Raw genomic sequence first — 22,001 nt, 5'->3', positions numbered from 1 at the left:
GTCAGAGTGAGAGAGCAGATCCAAGTAAACCCAAGTAACATGTGATAGTAGCCATCTAACCCTGTGAGCAAGGTGGGATTTAAAAAATTATGATAGGGATGCTGGGTGGTGGTAGCACATGCCTTTAATCCCAGCACTCAGGAGGCAGAGGCAGGCGGATCTCTGTAAATTCGAGGCCAGCCTGGTCTACAAAGTGAGTTCAGGACAGCCAAGGCTACACAGAGAAACCCTGTCTCTGAAAACAAACAAACAAAACAAAACAAAACAAACAACAACAACGAAAACATGACGACAGGGAAAGCAAAGAGTACTAATGCCAAGGGCTAGGATGTGTAGAGATCAAATCACAAACCTCATTTGCTGGGTGCAAATGCTAGAGGACAAAGTCAGTGTCTATAGCATGCCAGAGGGAAAAATAGAGTGAGCCTGCATCACTTTGGTACTTAAGAGAGTTCACATCCAAATCTTCTCTCCAAGTTCGCTGCCAAAAAGGAAGCTAAAAAAATGCTTAGCTAAATACCGTAGCTACTGTCTGGATGCTTAGGAAGCCAGTTGTGAGGCCAGGTGTTGACAGATAACATTGAAAACTGAGGACAAGAGGCAGCACCTTTGGACACCTAAAAGAGAACTTGCAGATAAAGAAACCTCAAGAATTTAAAGTGCAGAAGCGGGAGATGAGGCGGGTCATGCAGCCCTCCCTCCTCAATGATGGAGCTATTACTAGGTGTACAGGCATTGATGCTGGCTGTTAGATTGGGACCCAGACCCTGTGAGAAAAAAAAAAAAAAAAAAAGAAAAGAAAAAAGAAAGAAAGAAAAAAGAAAAGAAAGCTCCACATCTGAGAGACGAGAACTGTTTCTGGCGGGCACAAAACCACTAAGAAAAGTACTGAAAATAGACACAAATGCATCCATTATAGAGACTAAGAGCTAAATGAAATAGTATTCATTTCTCTTCCTACCACACAGCACATGTGTGTGCACACCCACCCATACCTCCAGAGTAAGGAAACATACTTGGTCACTAAACTACACCCGTCCCTCACCCCCCACCCCCGCCAAAAAGCTCTAGAGTTTAGAACCATCTATTTTCTCTCCCTCTGTATATTGCAAACATAAGAGATTCAACTCATAGGTACCTGCTGCAAGGCTTCCAAGTGATGACCATTTTAAATTCTATAAACAGTGAGCCAAAATGTAGCTAGCGATATAACATGCAAGGGAAGAAGACATAAGGTATGAAGAAATGAGCCTATTGGTTAGCGAGCGGGGTGGGATATGAACAAGGCTGCGTTCAGAGACAGAGACGTAGCTCAGTCGGTACAGTGTCTGCCTAGTGCACAGAGCCCTGGGTTTGACCACATGACCATATAACACCGAGGGTAGTCAGTGCTCAGCACTTGGAGAAGGCAGGAGGGTCTCTGCTACACACAGAGTTCAAGGCCAGTCTGGAATATATAAGATGCTGTCTCAAAGAAACAAACAAGGATGATAGGGTGGGGTATGGTTGGTCTTGATTGGTGCAAGGAGACACATCTGTGCAAGCCTCCATAGATAACTAAGGGGGAAAGGCTCAGCAACCTGAATACAGTGGCACCATCCAATAGGCTAAAGCTTAGATGGGCTATCAAGTGGGAAGGAGAAAGTCTCAATGTTCCAGGCCTTTTTGTCCACTTACCAGCCACTGGGAAGTGAACACTGCTCTTAGCACATGCCTCCTGCTCTCCACACCGTGACATCCTACCTCGCCTCAGGCCCCCATTGAGGACACAATGATAATCACAGGCAGGCAGAGGAGCAGGGACAATGAATGACATGCTTATGGCCGCAGGTGAATTGTGAGGCCAGCAAAGGCTGTGGAAAGTGAGCCGTCGCCTCGCTGGCTGGAGAGGAGGGCGCGGAATTGCTGTTTTTGGAATCTTAGAATTGGAATAAGAAAACTTCCTGTGCTGTATTTTTAACGCGAAGCTACCATCCACTTGCTTCTGCTGTCCTTGCCCCACCAGTGCCCACTAATCACAGAAGGGATAGCACATCTGTCTTCACACTTTACTGTAAGGACTAGAAAGTTACCAGCCGTTGCTACTAACCAACTATGGGAGCTAGACCCGCTGCCGGATAAAACCAGCTACGAATGTGGTCAGAGCTTTGTAGCCATTTTTCCCAAAATATGTTCTCAGGAAAATGGTCTGCAGAAACATTTAAGTCCTCTGATGACTGAGAATAACAAAGCTTAATGGATTAAATGACGTTTAACTATAAAACTGATTATATTCCAGCTTTACAGGAAGTTGTGGTTCCTGCGAGGGAAGCTGGTAGCCTGTTGCTCTTTGGACACTTGCAAGCTACCAGGGATTACAACAGGTGGCCTGCTGTGGCCCCTTTTGTCTTTCGAATGTTTGCTTTACCCTCTCTAGATAGAATGAAAACTAATCATTTCAATCCTATCCTTCACACTTTTAAAGGCTCCTTTCTATCACAAAGCCATCTTGTTGAGCTCCCAGCCAGATGGAAATGTTCAACGCCAGAAAAATGCTTCCAAACTTGCCATTTCAGGAAGAGGCAGGTTCTCCCTGCTACCTAGACATTACAAAGTGTAATCACAGGTTCCGTCCCAAAATACAGACTTACAGAAGGCCTTTTTGTTATTTTCATTCACTCTTCTTCAAATTATCACACATGTTGGATAATTTTATCCTCATGTTTGGCAGTACCTGCCCCTCTTGTATTTCCCCAGATTGCCTGAAGATGGCACTGTAGATTCTTCATTCAGTGGTGTTATAGAGTGTGGAATTTTGTTTTTAAATTTTTACAAGTTTACAACACTCAGACTGGCCAAAGCCAGTGTCTCCCAAGTGTGCAGCTGCTCAGATCTTCACCTCTCAAAAGAGAAAAGTGACACCATAGGAACTTGGCCAGAAGACTTCTACCTGCAGAAGCTGTCAGAGGAGAAATGCAAAATGCTACACGTATGTACACACACACTCAGCCACTTCTAACATCCATCCTCCAGAACCTGAAATTAACCATGTAACGAAGTCTGGGTGTCTGCAAGCAGAAGAGTCATTTCCTGGCCCCGTGGTGGACGAGTTCCAAAAAGGCTGCCTCCAAGGGCTTCCTTCTAAGCCCACACTGTGTGCCTGAGTGTGACAGGTCTAGAAGGTGGTTTGTGGGCCAAGCACCATCAGTTTCACTGATAAAGAAGTAAAGGGGATGGCAGCCAGGAAGAAATACTTAGCATCTGTCACACTCTGAAAGTATTGCACCTAATGTCTCAAGAGATTTGGGAGTGTGATTTCGTGTTTAGCGCTCAAGAGGTCCCGTATTCAAATCCTAGACAAGTCGGCCTTCTTTCTCCAGAAGTAAGCTAGAGTGAACGTCTTTGCTTCAATAACTACGGTAAAGACCCTCACATTGCTAACATGCGAACATCTCCCCTTAAGTTCCCTAAACTACTTAAGCTGTTTCTAAAGACAAAATTCAGTTAAGATAAATTCCTAAATTAAGAAATTACTGGCTTTAAAAAAAAACAATGGGGGGGGGGGGAGGGAGGAATGGGAGGATACAAGGGATGGGATAAACACTGAGATGTAACAAGAATAAATAAATAAAAAAAAAAAGAACAACAAAAAAAACACTTGAAAAAAGATTAAAAAAAATAAAAACAAAAATAAAAACAAAACAATAACAACAAAAAAAAAAATTCAAGGAAGCGTATCCTCAGAACTTCCAGTGTCTTTCCTTTGTCCATTCATTTTCAACCATCCTTCCTTTCTTCCATCCAGTTGGTATGTATTTAGACTCACGGGGAGATTTGCTAAGGACAGGTGAGGCTCTGGCTTTGGAGATAGGGTGGAGCTGCAGGAAAAGCTACAGAGCCAGGGAGGGTGGGACATGGACAGGAACGCGGATTCCTCCATGCAGAAGCAGCCTTCGAGTAGAGCCTGAGCCACTGTAATAATCATGTCCCTGAGGTGCGGAAGAGTGCAGAGTGGAAGGGAAGGAGGAAGCACAAGAGTCTACCTTGAGCCAATGGCTTCCGGAGCCATTTCAACATTCCATGGAGATATGAAAGGAGTAGCTGGGTGTGTGAGACAGGGGGTGTGTGAGACAGCGGATGTGTGAGACAGCGGGTGTGTGAGACAGTGGGGTATGTGAGACAGTGGGTATGCGAGACAGCGGATGTGTGAGACAGCGGGTTTGTGAGACAGTGGGTATGTGAGACAGCGGGTGTGCGAGACAGGGGGTGTGTGAGAGAGCGGGTATGTGAGCCTGGAGCTGCAGACAAAAGCTCAATAGCTATTACTCGTTATAGCCATCAGAGACAGTGGAGCACAATGCAGAGAGGCAATTTGGAGACCGAGGCCTGATATTTTTAGGCATCAGAAAGAAGTGAGGCTAGGCAGCAACACGTGGAGAAGTTGCCCACAGAGATAAGGAACACTGGATAGATGTTTTCACTTCTGACAGGAATAATAGTCAAGTCCATTGTATAGATATATTGCTGCCTCACACTCGGTGATCAGGCTGCCCACAGGCTGCCGTTTCCTGTGGAGTCTTGTATTAGGAAGACATCCTCATTAAACCACCCACTGGGAGGAAGAACAAAACGGGTCAAAATGCATGTCTCATGCTTCTGTAGACGTCCATCTCCACAATCAAGACTCCCGCGTAGACATCTTCAAGCATGGGTGACACATTTGTCACCTGAAATCTGAGGGCAGGGGGCATGGAATGGCCCTATGTTACTCCCACGCCCAATGTCTTCCAAAACTTCATCCCTGCCACTTCTCTTTCCTTTCCACCCAGGACTAGCCTACTGTGCACCTAAATGTGCTTCCCTCTTCTATTTCCTAAGAGACTGTCTTCAGGGGCACACCGGTATATGCTGGCCCTGCTCTGTCTTGGGTAACACACTGCTACTCACAAGAGCGTGTGATGCTGTTGCTTACACTCATCCTGAACAAAGTTCACTGGATACATGGATGCATGAGGACCTCATGGATATATGAGAGCTGAGTGTTTCGAGAACATTTCAGGAGCTGGCTGCACTGTCGCCATCACACCTCCTGGTCTGCTGGTGGAAGGAAGGAAAATGACTAAAGTGGCTCCAACTCATTTCTTCCTGTAGCTATTTAAGGATTCCAAGGTGCGCCCAGGCAAAAACAAGTCTATCTCATTTTCACACGCGGAGACCAGCGTTTGGCACAGCACAATAAAAGCCTGCGCTCAAAGAAAGTCCTAATCTATACTCCATGTCAGGCTTAGTTACGCTTTTACTGTAACTAAACAAACAGACATACGTGCGTACACACATAAATGTAGTTATAACGTAATTTATAAGAAGGAACATATGTTATACATTACTTGAAACCTAGATATACAGAGATTTTTATGGCTCCATAACCTTAAATCTCAGGACATAAAACTTCGGTGCTAGTTTTCTCTCTGCTGAATTCTGAATCGGGGTTCTTGCTTTCTCTGCTATTACCCAGCATACCCCAGGCTGCCCAAGAGTCCCAAAGCTAGTCACTTTCTCCTATGGAAAAGGACACGCCTGTGCTACAAGACAGTAAGGTTGAGGGAGGACCTCTGTTAGGTGTGACAGCTCGTGGCGGCAATCCTGCCATTAGAAAGGTGAAGGCAGGAATGCTACTGTGAGTCGGAAAGACTAGCCTGGGCTATATTCCTAGACTCTTTCTCAAAAACAGCTTACAGATCTTAAAGAAATCAATTTCCTTTTTCATGAATTATATAAGTATAATTTATATTGCGCTTGGCAATATATATATATTAGATATGGATGAGGTTTTTGAATGTGTTTATTTATCCTTTGAGAATTTATACAACATTTTGTCATATTCTTTCCCCTCCCCCAAATCCTCCTGAGCAGGGATGGGGAATGCACTGGAGTGTGGTTGATATACCCAGAGCCACTCTATTGGTGGAAAATGGCTCCCCCTCCCCCCTTCCTGGTAGCTAGCTAGCTGTCAATTGCAAGCAGCTTCTTGGCTAGGGGTGGGACTTTGTGTCTACTTCTATATGGCGTTTTTCTGAGACTATGTCTCATGTGCCATGGCTGACTTCTAACTTGATATGTAGCTGAAGACTGACTTTGAATTTCTCACTTTTCTTCCTCCATCTCCCAAGCGCTGAGATTACATGGATGTGCCACCCACCCCAGACACTGCTAGGCAGACAACCTACAAACTGAGACACATCCCAGCCTGAGGAATATTATCCTTAAGATGCCAAATATATCATGTACCTCTCTTAATAGAAATAAATGTGGAACAAAATTCAGTTAATACCATCTACTACCTGCCATAAAAACTTGAGGTCACCCATTCCCCAGCAGCAGGCACAGGACTGAAATGAGGTGAGAGAGACCCCAGAACCTGGGCCATAGGGCTCCCTCTCCCTTATGGGTAAAACACCAAGGCCAGTGCCCCCTAGTGGTCAGTCATGGATAACTTTCTTGCTTTACCCTAAACCTGGTCCTTCCTTGCTGAAAGGGTGGATTTCATATACACCACACCTCAGCAAGTTCTCCAACTATGAGGCAGAGGAATTCTCACACAGCATCTTACAACTCCATAATAGCAAGTGCAAACAGTCAGTACCAGTCACATCTTATCAACCCAGTCAAAGCACTCTTATTCAAGCCTTTTCCTTTCATCTCAGGGTCTTTTCTCAGCTTGAACTTTCTTCTTGTTGTCTTTCATTTGGCCTGTTGTCTTTTTCTTTTGTCTGAGACGGTATCTCAAACTGTAGCCCACGCTAACCTTAAAACTTCCCACGTAGCCCAGGCTGGTCTCAAACTCCCAGAAACCTTCAGAGCTCAGCTTTCTGGCTGCTGGGACTGCAGGCACGAGCCACCATGCTCAGCTTTAGCCTGCACTACCTGGTTTTATGCTCGAAGGTCACCTCTATAAATGAGCAAGGCAGGTTGTGTAGTGTGAAATCCAAGGCAACAAGCCCAGGCAAGGATAAGAGTCACACACCATGAAGTTGGGCAGATTTCAGGAGAGGCGAAAGCTGCCCCGTATTTATGCCTTGAGGCTGCTGGATGAGGCAGCTGTAATAAAATGGTCCCAACCTTAATAGGCTGTTGGGAGATGATGTGAGTGGATGGATAGATGGATGAATGATGTGAGTGGGTGCCTGTCACTTGGGAAGATCCTTGGAAACGACACCTATATAAATATTCATCAGAGCCACAGGCAAACTGATACCCTCAGGCTGCTCTTCGGAACTCGCCATCCCTGAAACTCGTGATGCAGGCGTACATCATCCTTTATGCTAGAGTAAGCCATTTCCAGTCACCGAGCTTCCTCTGTAATAATTTTCTTATGTCAACCTCTCTCCAGTATTTTGATACAGCTATTTCTTCTCATTTCATAAAAGCTACTTGTTATCAGAATCCCAACAAGTGAGATGTCCACTGTTCTTTATCTAGTGTATTTGTGACACAGCATTGTTTCCATCTGTTCATACTTTATTGTCAGATGCTGAAGCAATAGCTCAGCGGGTAAGAGCACCTGCTGTTCTGCATAGGCCCTGAGTTTGGTCCCTAGTAAGGACATCAAGCAGTTCATAACCACCTGTAACTACAGCTCCAGAGGATCGCACACCTCTGAGGGAACCAGTAAGTGAGAGAGAGAGAGAGAGAGAGAGAGAGAGAGAGAGAGAGAGAGAGAGAGAGAGAGAGAGTGTATGTTATGTGTGTGTGTTTAAAGTTTAAAGGATTTTAAAAAATCTTTATATCCTAATGTCTCCTAAGTCAGTATTTAGCTTAGTAAAGCATAGTATATACCAATTTTTAAAAAAATTTTTTTTCAATATGGACACATCTCCTGGAAAAAAATTCAAATCCATCCATTAAGCCACATGAATTTTCTAAAGGTGATGGCAACCTTTTCAAGTTCGTGAAGTATAACTGTTGTCACAAAACAAAAACCACCACCCAATCTGCTATACATGGGGTCTGTGATGGTTATTTTAACTGTCAACTTGACACAACCTAAAATCAGCCCAGAGTAGTCTGTATGAGGGGCTGTTGAGATTGGGTTGACCTGTGTGGAGGAAGGATGGTGGAAGAGTGCCTTGATTACACGTTAATGGATGTGGGAAGTCTCCGCCCACTGTGAGCGACTCCATTCCTTAGGCAGGGAGCCTTGGCCTGTATGAGTAAAGGAAGCTAGCTCTACACAAGCATGCACGAGCCTACTGTCCCTCAGCTCGTGCACGTGATCTTGACTAGCTGCTTTGAGTTTCTACATTGGCTTTCCTGCAATGATTGACAGTAACCTGGAATTTTAAGTAAGAAACAAACAAACAAACAAACTCTTTCTCCACTAAGTGGCTTTTTGTCAGGGCATTTAGCCCAGCCCAGAAAAGAAAGGACAATGTCCTGTTACAATGTGGTGCAAACCCTTAGGTCTAGAGACTGCTGAAAGCATATGAAAGACACTGAAAATCTCAAGCTATGAATTGTGGCACTTGTAACTTTTCCTACCCCATCTCTTTTCCATAATTTCTTTGGCTCAAGATCATCCTCAAAACCACTTTATGTCAGGCTACTCCTTCTCTAGGAGATGTCTCCAAAGGACATCTTGTTCAGAAAATAAGATGCCCTGCATGGCACTTAAAAACATGCCTATGTAGGCTAAGCAGGAAAACTTAATGAAATATGATTAAATGTAGTATCTCTTTTCTCTGGGCTTTGACTCAAGTCTCTCTCAATCTTTCTTCAAATGTACTTCATCTTCTCGGCTTGGCTCTCCGGCACCTCCCGGGTGGCCAGTCAGTGCTCTAAGCCAACCACAGAGCTCCAAGCCTCCTGCATCTGAAAACCCTTCACAGAGGTGCATTGAAGCGGTGTGCATCCTTTCATGCTCCAACTAGTCACTTGTCCTGCAAGTTAATGATTCAGGTCACTGGCAGAAGTGGAAGACTTTCACGTCTGACGAGCAGCCAAATGCCATCTATCCACAGCGGAAGTCTGGGGCCTAACAGTGTCCAGGCTACAGGCTCATTAAGGCCAGGGCTTGAGAGTAGAAGGACGGAATGGACCACGCTGTGCTGTGGCTTCAGGATAGAGGTTAGAGAAAGGCAGAACCGAGTTCAGGGCAGGTTTGCTTATCTTCCACTGTTGGACTCTCTTCAGTTCCCAGGCACCTCTCACAGTGGCTTCTCTTGTCTGTATGGGCCACGCTTCTCCTTTCTTTTATTTTCTCTTTTCTCTTTCTCCTTTCCCCTTCATTTCTATCTTTGTTTCTCTGTCTTGGACAGACTCTCCAGTAGGTTAAGGCTGCCTCAATCTTGCTGTTTAGCCTAGGGTGACCTTTAACTGCCAATCCTTCTGCTTTCACCTTCTGAATGCTGGAATAATAGGCACACGCCATCACAGATGGTTTAATATGGTTTTGGGGACGAAACCAAGGTCCTTATGCATGCTACGTAGGCAAATGCTATACCAACTGAGCTCTAGCTCCATCCCTCACATTTCTTTTCATTTGTGACTCAATGGCTCAGAATTAAATAAGAAGTGAATATCAAATGGATACATGGATGCTAGCTTTGCTGGTAATAATCACTGATAGTAACAGCATATATTCCAGCATCTATGATAAATGCCTTTCCAGTTCCTCCAAATGAAGTAATCAATCTTCAGAATATCTCTCTGACACAGTGGATGGCCTGTAATATTTTAAGTAAGATCATATAGAAAGGAATCATAACTGGTTAGTCTCATATAAGAAGATCAATGATGACTTTTTGTTTGCTTGGTAGAGATAATGAAGCTCTGTGTTACCTAACGAGGAAACTACGTCACAGTCCAGCACACAGCTTCCACAAGTTTACAATTAATCAAGTAGATTTTATTAACTTGCTCTAAGGTAATAAATTAACTTGCCTCCTCCTGCCTCAATAACTTTTCTCATTTTCTTTCCTCCTCCCAGAATCATGATTTTGGCTGGGTGGCAGTCTACTCTGTGAAATACTTCCTCAGACTCCCTTGCAGCTAAGGGAGAGCAAGTATCAGTTTCTCACAGAAAAGAAATACTAGAAATTTCTGGTAGTTCTAAGAAAGTTAGTGTTTCTGTGATTAAAAGAATGGGCTTAGTATATACACGCTCTTTCTTTGCTCTCCTCCTTCATCTTGTTTGAAACACAGGCAGCATACCAAAGTATCAGTTACCATAAGGAAGGAAGTCACACTCTAAGGATGGTGCAACAGAAAGGAAGTAATCCCAGCTGCAACCAGTCTTGGAATACCGCACTGCAGGGTCCTGGCTATAGGAGAATGTAAAGCTCTTTGTCAATGGTAAAGTCAAGTTAAGCCAAGGCGATATCCCTAATAGACAGCAGTGGCTAGTGAATATGAAAAGAGTCAGGTATGGTAGTCCATGCCACGTAATCCCAGTACTTGTGAGGGGGAGGCAGGAAGGTCATGAGTTCCAAATCAGCTTGAGCTATAACACAGTAAGACTCTGCCTAAACACAAAACAACAAAACAAAATGAAAAGGGGCATGGCTGGGGGGGGGGGGGACACAAAGGTTTACAAAGTATTGGTCTGGTTGGTTGATTCACTTCATTCAGGTGCACAGGGACCCTGTAAGAACAATTCCCTTGTATACACACGAAAGCACCAAGGGCCAGGGTGCTTGTTTACGGAACTTACCCAAGGCCACACAACTGGTACAGCAATCTCTTGCATATATGGCTTTCGCTTTCCACAGTTTCAGTTACCCATGGGCAAATATGATTCACAATATTACTATTTTTGAATAACCTCACAAATGAGAAATTTAGAAAGTTTAAATAATTTTTGGACAGAGGTCTTGGGTCAGCAATAAAACACTTGCCTTATAAATGATAGATGATAGATAGATGATAGGTAGGTAGGTAGATAGATAGATAGATAGATAGATAGATAGATAGATGGATAGATGGATACATAGATGATAGATAATTGAGCCCATAGTGTTAGCAACGAAAGTGCAATGCAGATTTGTAGGTCAGCCTTTGGAGTCTGAAGCTCTGAATCAAACTTTGGCTTGAAAACAAACAGACACATTACTGTTATCATCATTATTATTACTATTATTATTTTTTATTACTATTATTATTAATTTGTGGTGTGTACATTTGTATGTCTATATTTCCAGCTTGTGCATGCAGGTGCCTATAAAGCCAGGAGAGGGCTACAGATACCCTGGAACTAGAGTTACAGGCAGTTGTGAGCAACCTGGTGTTGGCAGTACATACTCCTAACTGTGAGCCATCCCCCCAGCCTCCAACTTTGAGTTTGATGACTCCCAACAGGCACACAAATAAAGGCAGAAAGAATTGTAAAGAACCTTGACTATCTTGTTCATTCTATTTACTGCACCCAGTCAATCTCATCACCTTCATTTTACAGCTTTCCTGTGAACTTCAACTTTTATTTAGGTTTCTTATATCTGAAGAATTATTAAGTTTGCCTAAAGTGAAATATAAAGAAATTAAACAAAACATGGTTGGTGCATTCTTTTCACCACAAAAAAAAAAAAAAAATCTACTTTTTATAAGACTTCGAGGAGGGGGGGGATATGAGTAACTTTATATTAACTTTAATAGACTAAGAAGAAGGAAAACAAAAACAAACAAACAAGCAAACAAACACCTTTAGTGCTGGGGTATAGCTTAGAGCAGAGCACTTGGCCAGTGAGCAGAAAGCTCTGTGTGACGCTGAGGCTGCAAAACACAAGGAACCAAAAGGACCAAGGCAAATGCCCTGACTAATAGTTAAATCATCACTATTCATTCTGTGTTTGCCACAAAATTATTCTTTCCCTCTAGTTCTGCTTGAAAGGTTTCTGAGTATGTGTAATAAATATGTGGTCAAAAAAAAAAAAAAAAAAAAAAATGGTTTCCCTGCAAGGAAGTCTGGGATGGAGCTTGGCTGAACAAACAGAGAGGCCACCTTTGCATTCAGCTCTCGAGACCAAGTGGCTGATCAGACAGGCAGGCCTGAAGAACTGGTGTGCAAATGGCCTGCCACTACTCTGGGCCAAGGGAACACTGGGTAATGGATTCCAGGTGAGAGGAGCTGGTGTTCCCCACAAAGCTGTTATACCCTAGTGAGAAAACAGGCCTCAAGAGAGGCAGTTTTTACCAGGTTTGGCCTCAGAGTGGGGAGGAGAAGAGGATGAGAGGACGAAAAGAGGCTCCATTCAATTATCTCCTCCTGGCGTTTCCATGGTAACAGCTCCGGAAGCGGGTCAGAACTTTCTCAGTGGAGACACAAACAGCAGCTCTCATTCACCATCACCCAAGCCTGCTAGCCACACTGGCCGCTTGTGCGGGCACCCCAGGCAGGGACAGAGGGGCGGGGGGCGGGGGCTGAGGAGCCTTTCTTCTGTCACCTGCTCTGGGGACGGGATGGTCTGGGGGATGGGGAGGCTGGTGAAACCGCCTCGGAAGGTCAAAGCGAGAGAACGTTGAGTACAGTACGAAGGACCCTTCCTCCCCTAGCTAGAGGCTCTCCTGGACACCGCTGTGGGAGCCACAGCCGCCTGCCTGCCCTACTTCTCCCAGCACACAGCACAAACAATGTGGTGACCTGAATCCGGGTCCCTTCCATGGTGACTGCTGGCAGAGCCACTAGAGCTTTGTTTTCTTCCCCTGGACACTTTAAATTCTTTGACAGCCACAGGTGATGACATCTCTAAGCGCATTATAAACATGATGAAAAGCGGGAACCCTCAGCTTTCCTGGCTTGTCATGTCTTAGTTTGAGAGTCCCCGGCATTATCTTAGTCATTGCCTCATGCCCTCTGCGTGAAAACCCACTAGGCAATTGGCACCGTCCCTCTTATCTTATCCACATGCTGGTTTTAGTTTGCCCATGGGCGGCTTCACATGCCACCTACTTCTGAGCCAAAGAGACCACGTCAGCACCTGCTGGAGATGATCAGGGTGTGGGGGGCGGGGGGCTCTGCAGGGTCATCCTGAACATAAAACCTCCCAGCATCAGCTGACTGGCCCCCTAACCTCTACCTGTGTTTGAGAAACAGAACCCTAACTGATAAGACTCAGGCTTTGGTAACAGTTTATAACTCCCCCCTCCCCCCCGCTGGCCGCTTCACAGTCTACTACAACAACACTCCAGTCTCCAGGGTCTCACAGCTGGAGACTGGTCCAGCAGGCCTCTTCTACTCACTACAGATGAGACCCAGATATGGCTATGGATAGAAGGATGGTTTCTACCAAATAGAGACAGGCCAGCACTAGCTCTATCCTTTTTCATCACTTCCCGGATCCTTGTGCCCCAGCATCTCTAAAGAAAAACAAGCAACAGAGCGAGGAGAATTTCAGCCAAGAATGTAATGTTGAACAACCCAAACACGTCATCAGGCCACTCCTGGCATTACCCTGGCCTCCTGGCATCATCTAGACAAGGCTATTCACAGGAATACACTTTGACCAGGTGTATTCCTGTGACCTTTAACCTCCCAGCACACAGGAGACTCTCAATAAATACCTAATGACAGAATGAGCCAGTGGATTAAAGTCATTAGACTGCAAGCACAGGTTAAAAAAAAAAAGCCCCAGCAAGTCAGAACAAGGTGAGTGCTGCATACCCTTCTGCCATGATGCTGCATCCAAGCAGCCTTGTTGGTCCTTTACCTTCTGCTTGGAATGCATTTACTCCCTAATCTGCTGGGGGAAACCCTTCGGCTTACCAGTTAGGAACCTGTACTGGGCACTGTGGAGTGTGCTGGCACAGCTCAATGACATCAAGGCTTCTAGAATTCTCTTCCCTGCATGGATCCCAGTGGGGGACAAAATAGCATGTTCTGTGAGGTGTAGATAGCAGAAGTGGAGGTAACTCTGTCCCTCTCTGTCCTTCAAGGTCATGAAGCCCAGCAGTAGCTAGCAGGTGTCATGGCCGTTCCCTTGAGTTTGAGCAGCACAGGACAGCAGCTGGTCTGTGTTACTCATATTCCTGTTGATACACAGACTCCTGGCATGTTTGGGGCAAGGCAAGGGAAGGCGTGATTATCAATAACTCCTGCTGAGAGATACCATGGACTTCCATCCATCCTGGCTGGCCGTAGTCTGTCACACTCTTCCCACTTTACATGCAATCTTTTTAAAGCCACATTACTGCCCTGCTGACTGCAAGCTGTGCCATCTGACACTAGAGGAACGGCCTCATCCAGATGCTGGAACCAGGCCCCTACTAACACATAAGGTCACATCCCAGAATAAAGTGCTCATGCAGTTTGGACATGCTGCTCCACTGAGGGCCTAAAGCTACATAGCCATCAACGCCCATCCCCCAGAGTCCACTACCCTTCCTCCCATGCTTCCTCTGCCGTGATGGTTTTCATGCTGCCTTATCGTTGTTTGTTTTGATCCTTCTCCTAGTACCAGGATGTAGTGGGTTTGTGCATAAGCCGGAAATGTGATAAATGCTTTATTAAATTAAGTCGTATTAGCTGCCTAGCCCATCAAGGGGCTTTCCAAAGAATATTACTCTTTTATTCTCCAGGTGCTAAGGTATCTGAGAAGAGCCCTGCTGCCTAAACACAAATAGTCCTGGTCCTCCTAGCCCAAGCCTTGTGGGCTTAGCAATCATTTGACCGTCCTGGTCCTTGGCTTCCTTAACTATAAAATCACATTCACATTATAGATTGTTAGCAGGACTAAAAAAAGATATCCATGGGAGCAGGAGAGGTGGCTCAGCAGCAGTTAAGAGCACTTACTGGTCTTGCAGAAAACCTGGGTTTGGTTTCCAACACCCATACAGTGGCTCACAACCATCTGTGACTCCAATTCTAGGGGATCCTATGCCCTCTTCTGGTTACCACAGGCCCCAGGAAAGCATGCTGTGTATTTACATGCATACAGGCAAAACACGCATACAGATAAAATTAAAATTTGAAAAAAATTTTAAAGAGAATATTCATGGATCACTTGGTAAATTCCAGGCAAATTCCCTCTTATCTTAGTCTGTCTGTAGCCTGTTTGTTGATGTTAAATTTTTTCCTTCTCTTTCAGCACTGACCCAATATTCTCTTTGCTTCTCAGGCAGGACAGACAAGCAGCCACCTCTATGGGTTAAACAGCCTTGGCTGCAGGGCCTCCTGCCCACCCCCCGGCCATCCCCCATCTCCCTCCACACACAATCGCAGTACACAGCCTGCCACCTCGCAGGAAGCAACCCAGGCACGTGGCCTCCAGCTGGGGTTAGGCCAGCTGGAGCTCACTCACCAGACAGAATGAAGGGCAACAGCCTTCTCAGTTGGGAACAGCTGAGGCAGAGAACACTAGCACAGCTGCTGCCCAGCCCCAGGCTCCTGCATTCAGGAATGTCGAGCCCCTCAAATATGCCACGCAGTGGTGTGCACACGTGTGGGCACAGATAGACGCACAAACACATGCTTCAGCACACTGACCGTGTGGGCTCTATGAAAATGGGCTGCTGTTTCTTAGTGGCTCCTCCAAGTTATGACATTGGAAAGGAAACCAAAAGTCACGTGGGATGATCAAATTGTAAGTGATGGCCACTGATTGGCTCTGCATATAGCCCCATCCATGAGACTAAGGACAGACCTCTGCCAGGAGCAGCACAGCCTGTGAGGTGAGGCGACAAGGTAGGCACAGTGCAGGTGTGCAACAGACAGCCCCTGGGAGGACCTGTTACTGTACCTGACTGATAATAAAGGAGCCTGAAGTTTACAGAATTCAAACCCATTGTTCCAGATCACACAGCTAGCAGAACTGAAGGGCAGGTACAGACTCCGCTGGGCTCTGGAGCTCATATCAACAACATAGGAAAACTCAACAATGCTGAGGTCAGCAAATGGAAGGCGCTTGAAGTAGAAGACTCTCTCTGAAGACCTCTCAGTGCAGCAAGGTGGAAGTGTCCAAGGGAGACCCCAGAGTGGTGAACTGACCCTGATGAAGCATAGAGCAGACTCTATCTCCTGGTCAGGACTTTGCCCTTGTGCCCTTGGCCTCCACATAGATAGCAATTAATAAACCCGTTAAGGCAAAATAACATATAGTGCATATACTAATACTTGGCTTTTGGTTCCACACACTTATTACCTGAACCTAAATTTGCAGTTCTGTCTGTACATCGTACGCTGAGTATGGTCGGAGTACCTAACCATAATAGCCCACCCAGGCTGTCCTGTTTCTCTCTGTGGTGCTGTGCCATTCCCCTCTACCCCCACTCCCGGGACAGGGAGCCTGCATCTCAAACAGGAAGGATAACTGAGTAACTTCTTCAGGGGCACACCCCACGTGACTTCCTCACAGAGAGGTAGACTCATGCCTCATGGGAACACTGGTGGCCCATCCCACCCCACATCCCTGTCGCAAACAGGATATAGAGACAGGATGCATTAGTCTCAGCTCCAGAGGACATAGCTTGACCTGGATTTCCTAGCACTCTCATGGCCTCATCTGCTCATTTTAGTGGAACCGGTCTACTTCCAAGGACCAATAACCCCACCACATGTAAAAATGCACATCTAGGAAAAGTGCTCTAGTGCTGGACCCTGGTCACATAGGAGGGGAAAAAAAAAAACAAGCAACGTGACCCCAGACTACAGACCCTGTCCTTGGGGAACATAGGCAGATGCAAGAAGCCCTAGACCCAAGCCCACAAACATGCCTGCATGTTTCAAAAGAGTTAATACAAAGTTACAGATACAATGGTCTGTTCTTAATGTTGTACTGTAAAACATAACAAATTCTCTTTCAAAAGCACTTTTTCTCTTTGTTTATATGACAGGTCCACAAATGTATATATAGACAGTGGACACATGACTGCTTAAGGTTTTGATGACCATAGGACTGTCAGAGCTAAAGGGCATGGAGTCTCTTCTGGGGTGTTAGAAATGGTGTAAGATTGATGACTACGCTAATGATGACAATTAGCTGTGAATAGATGATAAACAATTTCCCCCGTCTGTGAATGCACTGTACTGTATGGTATGTCTACTGTATCTTAACCAAGCTGACGAAGACAAGAACACACATGCGCACACAGGGACCTGCACACTATATGTTCACAGCAGCGTTCTTCACAAGCCAAAAGGTGGGAGCCATGAAGACGCACATCAGTCAGGCATGAATAAACATAGCACTGTACGGGCGTATGCAGGGGAATAAAGTACAGCACGCACTGTAAAAGTGATGAAAATACGAGGCTAAGTGAAAAGAAGCCAGCTATGGACTAGTGCGGTGCTATCTGTGAAACTCTGAGAATCCAGGGCCACACAGGGTATTCTACGGTCCCTAACTGTGTCCCTTTGATAGAAGTGCATGGCATATGAATTCCAACTCAATAAAGGAATTACCAAAGATAAAATAAAAGCAATTCCCCAGCAAAATTGCTTCTTTCAGAAATTAAAAAGAATTGAATAACTTGCCGGGCATGGTGGCGCATGCCTTTAATCCCAGCACTCGGGAGGCAGGGGCAGGCGGATCTCTGTGAGTTCAAGGCCAGTCTACAAAGCGAGTCTAGGACAGCCAAGGCTACACAGAGAAACCCTGTCTCAAACAAACAAACAAACAAAAAAAGAGTTGAAAAACTATGGCATTTTACATTATGCTTCTAGACTTTGTACTTTTACATGGTGGGTGTTTCTGTTTGAAGAGGAAGACTAAAACTAAAGTGAAGGATGGAATCAGGCAGAGAACCAGGACAGTCCCTAGAAATAGTTGGCAGATTGGTGGAAGCTACATGGTTTTTTTTAAGGTGACCTTTTGGTGTTAACATCTCTAGGCAGAAAGCATGTCAATAAGCCACTGCCAGTTTGGGGAGACACTGATGCATGCTGGGTAATACAAAAGACCAGGAAGAGTCTTCTACACAGTCATTCCATGTGTGGAAATGATCCACTGTCATCGTCCTATTTCAAAGAACCCAGGGAATACAATGAGCTTGCTGCTGCAAGTTAGAGTGGACTCTCATTCTGAGCACCAAGGGAGAACCAGAGGAGAGAGCCTTAGAGATCCTGCCAGGGTGAGTCATGCGGGGCTCAGGAACATTAGTCACTGGAGTCACCAGCAAGGGCATGAACTTGAGCCATAGTAGATGCACAATAGTGACAGATAAGATTCCAGAGTATTTACTGTGTGTTAGGTAGCTTCCTAAGTGAGGTAATTACTATAATTACATCCCATTTAGTCAAGGAGCTGGCCCTAGGATGGCAGAGCTGGTAAAGAAGTGCCTGAATCCAAACTCAGAGTCTAGAAGCAGGCAGGGAGGTCGACTCTACCCAATGGCCAAAAATTGGATTGGTAGGGTTGTCTCTAGCTCTGGGAGCTTAGGCAAGCTAACCACACTCAAAAACGGTATCTCCTTCAAAGAGCTCACGAAGCACGAAGTGGTAAGAGACAATATGATGACTAAAGTAGAAATAACTGATTTATCTCAAGGCTGGATCCAGAAAGAGCTTGCTGGGTAGGCAAGCTCATAGCTGAATTGCTGAGGTTGGATGGAGCCTGGCAGGTAACGAAAGTGAAAGGGGAAGTTCTGGTTTAAAACGTGTGTTTGAACATGTCACTCCTGGCTAAAGGTGTTGTGTTGGCAGGCTAGATACATCTGAGGCAGGACGTATGATGGTGGAAGTGGGGTCACCAGAGATGGACCTTTGAGGGTTCAATCTAGCCCCCTATTCCTAGCCAAAACACTTTGGTTCCTACTTAGCTCTCAGGATATGGCCAGTTGCCTCTTATTCTTGCTGCCAGGCCTAGGAGCTGATGCTGCCATTGTGATGGCCTGAATCTCCTGAGTCATATGCCCCCCACCCCAAAAAAACCCTCCTTAAACTGTTTCTGTCGGATATTTGGTCACAGTGACAAGAAAGTACGTCACACAGGGGAACATCCCACAGTGACACACAGCAAGTTCAGAGGTTAAGCATGCCACAGGACAGGACCTGCCGGAGGAACCTGCCTGGGAAGCAGGTGGCAGGACATGAGGTGGCTGAGCGGGCGGAGGACAGAATGTGGGACACTGGGCTCAAAGCGAAAGGGGAAAACAAAGTCAGAAGTGCAGAGAGCAGGGGAGTCAGGCATTGAGCAAGAACTGAGGTGGGGCTTCTTCCCTAAAGACAGGAAGATGAAGAAGGAAGAAGGGGAGAGGAGGAGACAGGTTCCTGAGCATGAGGGAGAAGGGCGGGGAGGTGGGGAGCTAGGGTGGGTGGGAGGAAGCTGCCAGATGAGGTGGGAGAGCAGTGCTGAGGTCCGCACATGCGTGATCAGGGAGTTCATCCATCACGGCTGTATCCCAACCACCGCTGGACCACAGAACCTGCTCTACTGCCTTTGGCTCCCTTTATTTATCTGCCTTTCTAGCACCCTATATATTTGGACTTTTGCTGGCCATAAAATAGTTCAAGTGTAGTCACTGGAATGGAAAAGAGTGAAACTAAATCAGTGAATGTTCAACTCTGGTGAAAGACTTAGTAAGAAACAAGTTATAAATATCGGCGACGGTGAAGCTTTGCGATTTATTTCAGACTTTCTTGCCTTGGTAGATAAATAAGTGACTAAGGCCTAGCTTAGATCTCGGCGAGAGACGCCCTGGCGCCTGTTTCCAGTAGCAGTAAAGTGTAGGTTTTAACTGCTGTTTATCTAATGCTAATAAACCCATCTGCCCATCTTCCTTCTTTTTCTCATTGTGACTAAACACCTGACATAAAACAATAAAGGAAGAAAGATTTTTACTTTGGCTCAAGGTTCAAGCAATGAAGCAGGAACATGAGGAGGCCAGTCAAGTATGTCCTCAGCCAGGAGGCAGACAGAGATGGATGCTGGTACTCACCTGGGTATTCAAATTGGGATCTCAGCCCCTAGGGTGGTGACACTCACATTTAAAGTGGGTCTTCCCTCCTGCCAAGCCTTTCTAAATCACCAGCTCCCCAAGTGTGTTTTCATGGCGATCTACATCCAGTCAGGCTGATGGCTGATGGTTTACCATGGCAACCCCTAACCTCTGTGTTTCCAGAAGTCACACAATTGTAAAGAGTTTGGAATTACAAGGCTCAGCAAAGAAGCTCAGCCATTTTAACTGGGATGTAACACTGGGTTCTAATGCTGAGTGGCTGTGTGGCTTTGAGCAATTTAATGGCCTCTCTGTGTTTCATTTTCTGTGTTTACGAATAAGGGGCAGTAATGGATGGAGCATCACAGGAAAGGCATTGTAGGTTCTGTTTAGGTGCCTGGAATCATTCTCAGTAGATGATAAAGCCTAAAGCACATATTCTTACTTTTTTTCTTTTCCAATGTGCACTCCATATGAACCAACTCTATGAAAACATCTCTACACAGAAAAGAAACAACTAGATGGCTCCAGAGACAGGCTTCATGGGTTCCTTGAAAGTACTAAATAGAGAATCCTGGCATTACTGCTAGGCATCTGGCTCACTTCAGACCAATCTTATATGTGTGTATAGAACACAAATGAAACATCAGACCTTATGGAAAATACTAATTTCCTCCCAATTGACAAATCTCTTTCTCTTTTAAGAATAATATTCTGGCTATAATCGAGATGTGAAGTGAACAAATGAAGAAGAAGAAAAAGAAGATGAAGATGATGATGATGATTCTGTTCAGAGCAAAGATGTGTTCAGCTATCAAAACTTTCTTTCGACTCAGCAATTGAGTAACCCAATTCTTTTCTCCAGGGGTTATATATTTTGGCTCATGGTATCAGAGGGTCTCAGTCTAGGCCAGTGGAGGTAGGATTCATGGTAATCGAAGCACATCATGGGCTCTCCTCACACAGCACACTTAGTCTACCTGCCACCAAAGCCAGTGCCTCAAATCACTGAACTCTTTGCTTTTGTCCATACCAACATTTCAACTACGAGGTGTGTGTGTGTGTGTGTGTGTGTGTGTGTGTGTGTGTGTGTGTGTGTTCCCTATAGCTCTCTCTCCCTTTAAATGTGAGCTATGAGCTATCTGTCTGGGCATGACTATATTTTAGCACCCAGAACACTGTGTGGCGTCTGTGCCAACTTAGTAAACAGCTGCTGTATGAAGAAACAAAGTAGAAACAGGAATGCTGTGGGAGGAGCTTCTAGGTAAACTTTTTTAAAGGTGTGCCTTTGACATCCCACTTCACTGTATTTCCAAAGATGTAGCAGCCACTTTGAGGTCCCCAACCACCACTCTCAGTAGAGAGAGACAGACAGACAGATAGAGACAGAGAGACAGTCAGAGAGACAGAGAGAACAGAAACCACAGCCTGGGTTCCTAAAAACCTGCTGAGTCACAGAGCTAATCCTAAGTATATGAATAGGGGGAAAAATGGATCTAATGAAACTGGTATTATGTATGTGTCAGCATTCCTGATTGTCACAGTTAACGTATTCCTCACTGACATAAAGATATATCCTAGCCAAGAAAAATAAAAGGAAAGAAGGAAAGGCTTCGCTTCTTTTCAGGTATCTTTGAGAATAGCTGCTAACAAGAAATTTAGCTCATATTCACCGTTCAAGGCACCAAACACCAATCCAAGATGGGGGCCAAGGTGTGGATACTATGTCATATCAGTAGGTAATGCAGATCATTGTGAAAAGAAAGGACTTAAATGAAAGCTCCTTTGCTCCCTCAGGCATCTTCTTAGTGAAAGCATATGGCCCAAGAGAAGGAGGATGTGGCTGGCCATCGGCTCACTGACAGGTCTGCTGGAGCACATGCCACACCACAAGCAAAACCAAACAAGAACCACCCTGCTGAAAACCAGGATGAATAAGGGTGTTTGTCAGAGTGGCGATGCAGTGGGAGGATCCCGGCTCCCTTCCCACTGACCTACCTCCTTGTCTGTCTTTCCCCTTTGATTTTATATTGTGTAGGCCAAGTAGCCTGGAGCCTGGAAGCTTACAGCCAAACCAGGCAGGGCCATCAATGCGATGCCAGGTGTGTCAGGATTCCTCATTTCTTGTCCTCTCTATGCCAGACTCACCACACCCCATCCCT

At 45.4% G+C, this 22,001-nt stretch overlaps 1 protein-coding gene across 5 annotated transcripts in view; it reads right to left on the bottom strand.

Moving 5' to 3' along the window:
• The window catches only part of Sash1 (SAM and SH3 domain containing 1), a 350,942-nt gene that overhangs the window by 64,846 nt on the left and 264,095 nt on the right, over positions 1–22,001 (bottom strand). The gene's annotated exons all lie outside the window — the stretch shown is intronic.

The sequence above is a fragment of the Acomys russatus genome, chromosome 21 (assembly GCF_903995435.1).
Source record: "Acomys russatus chromosome 21, mAcoRus1.1, whole genome shotgun sequence".
Classification (NCBI taxonomy): Eukaryota; Metazoa; Chordata; class Mammalia; order Rodentia; family Muridae; genus Acomys; species Acomys russatus.
The sequence above is the reverse complement of the archived record's forward strand: the minus strand, read 5'-3'. Positions and strand labels throughout refer to the sequence as shown.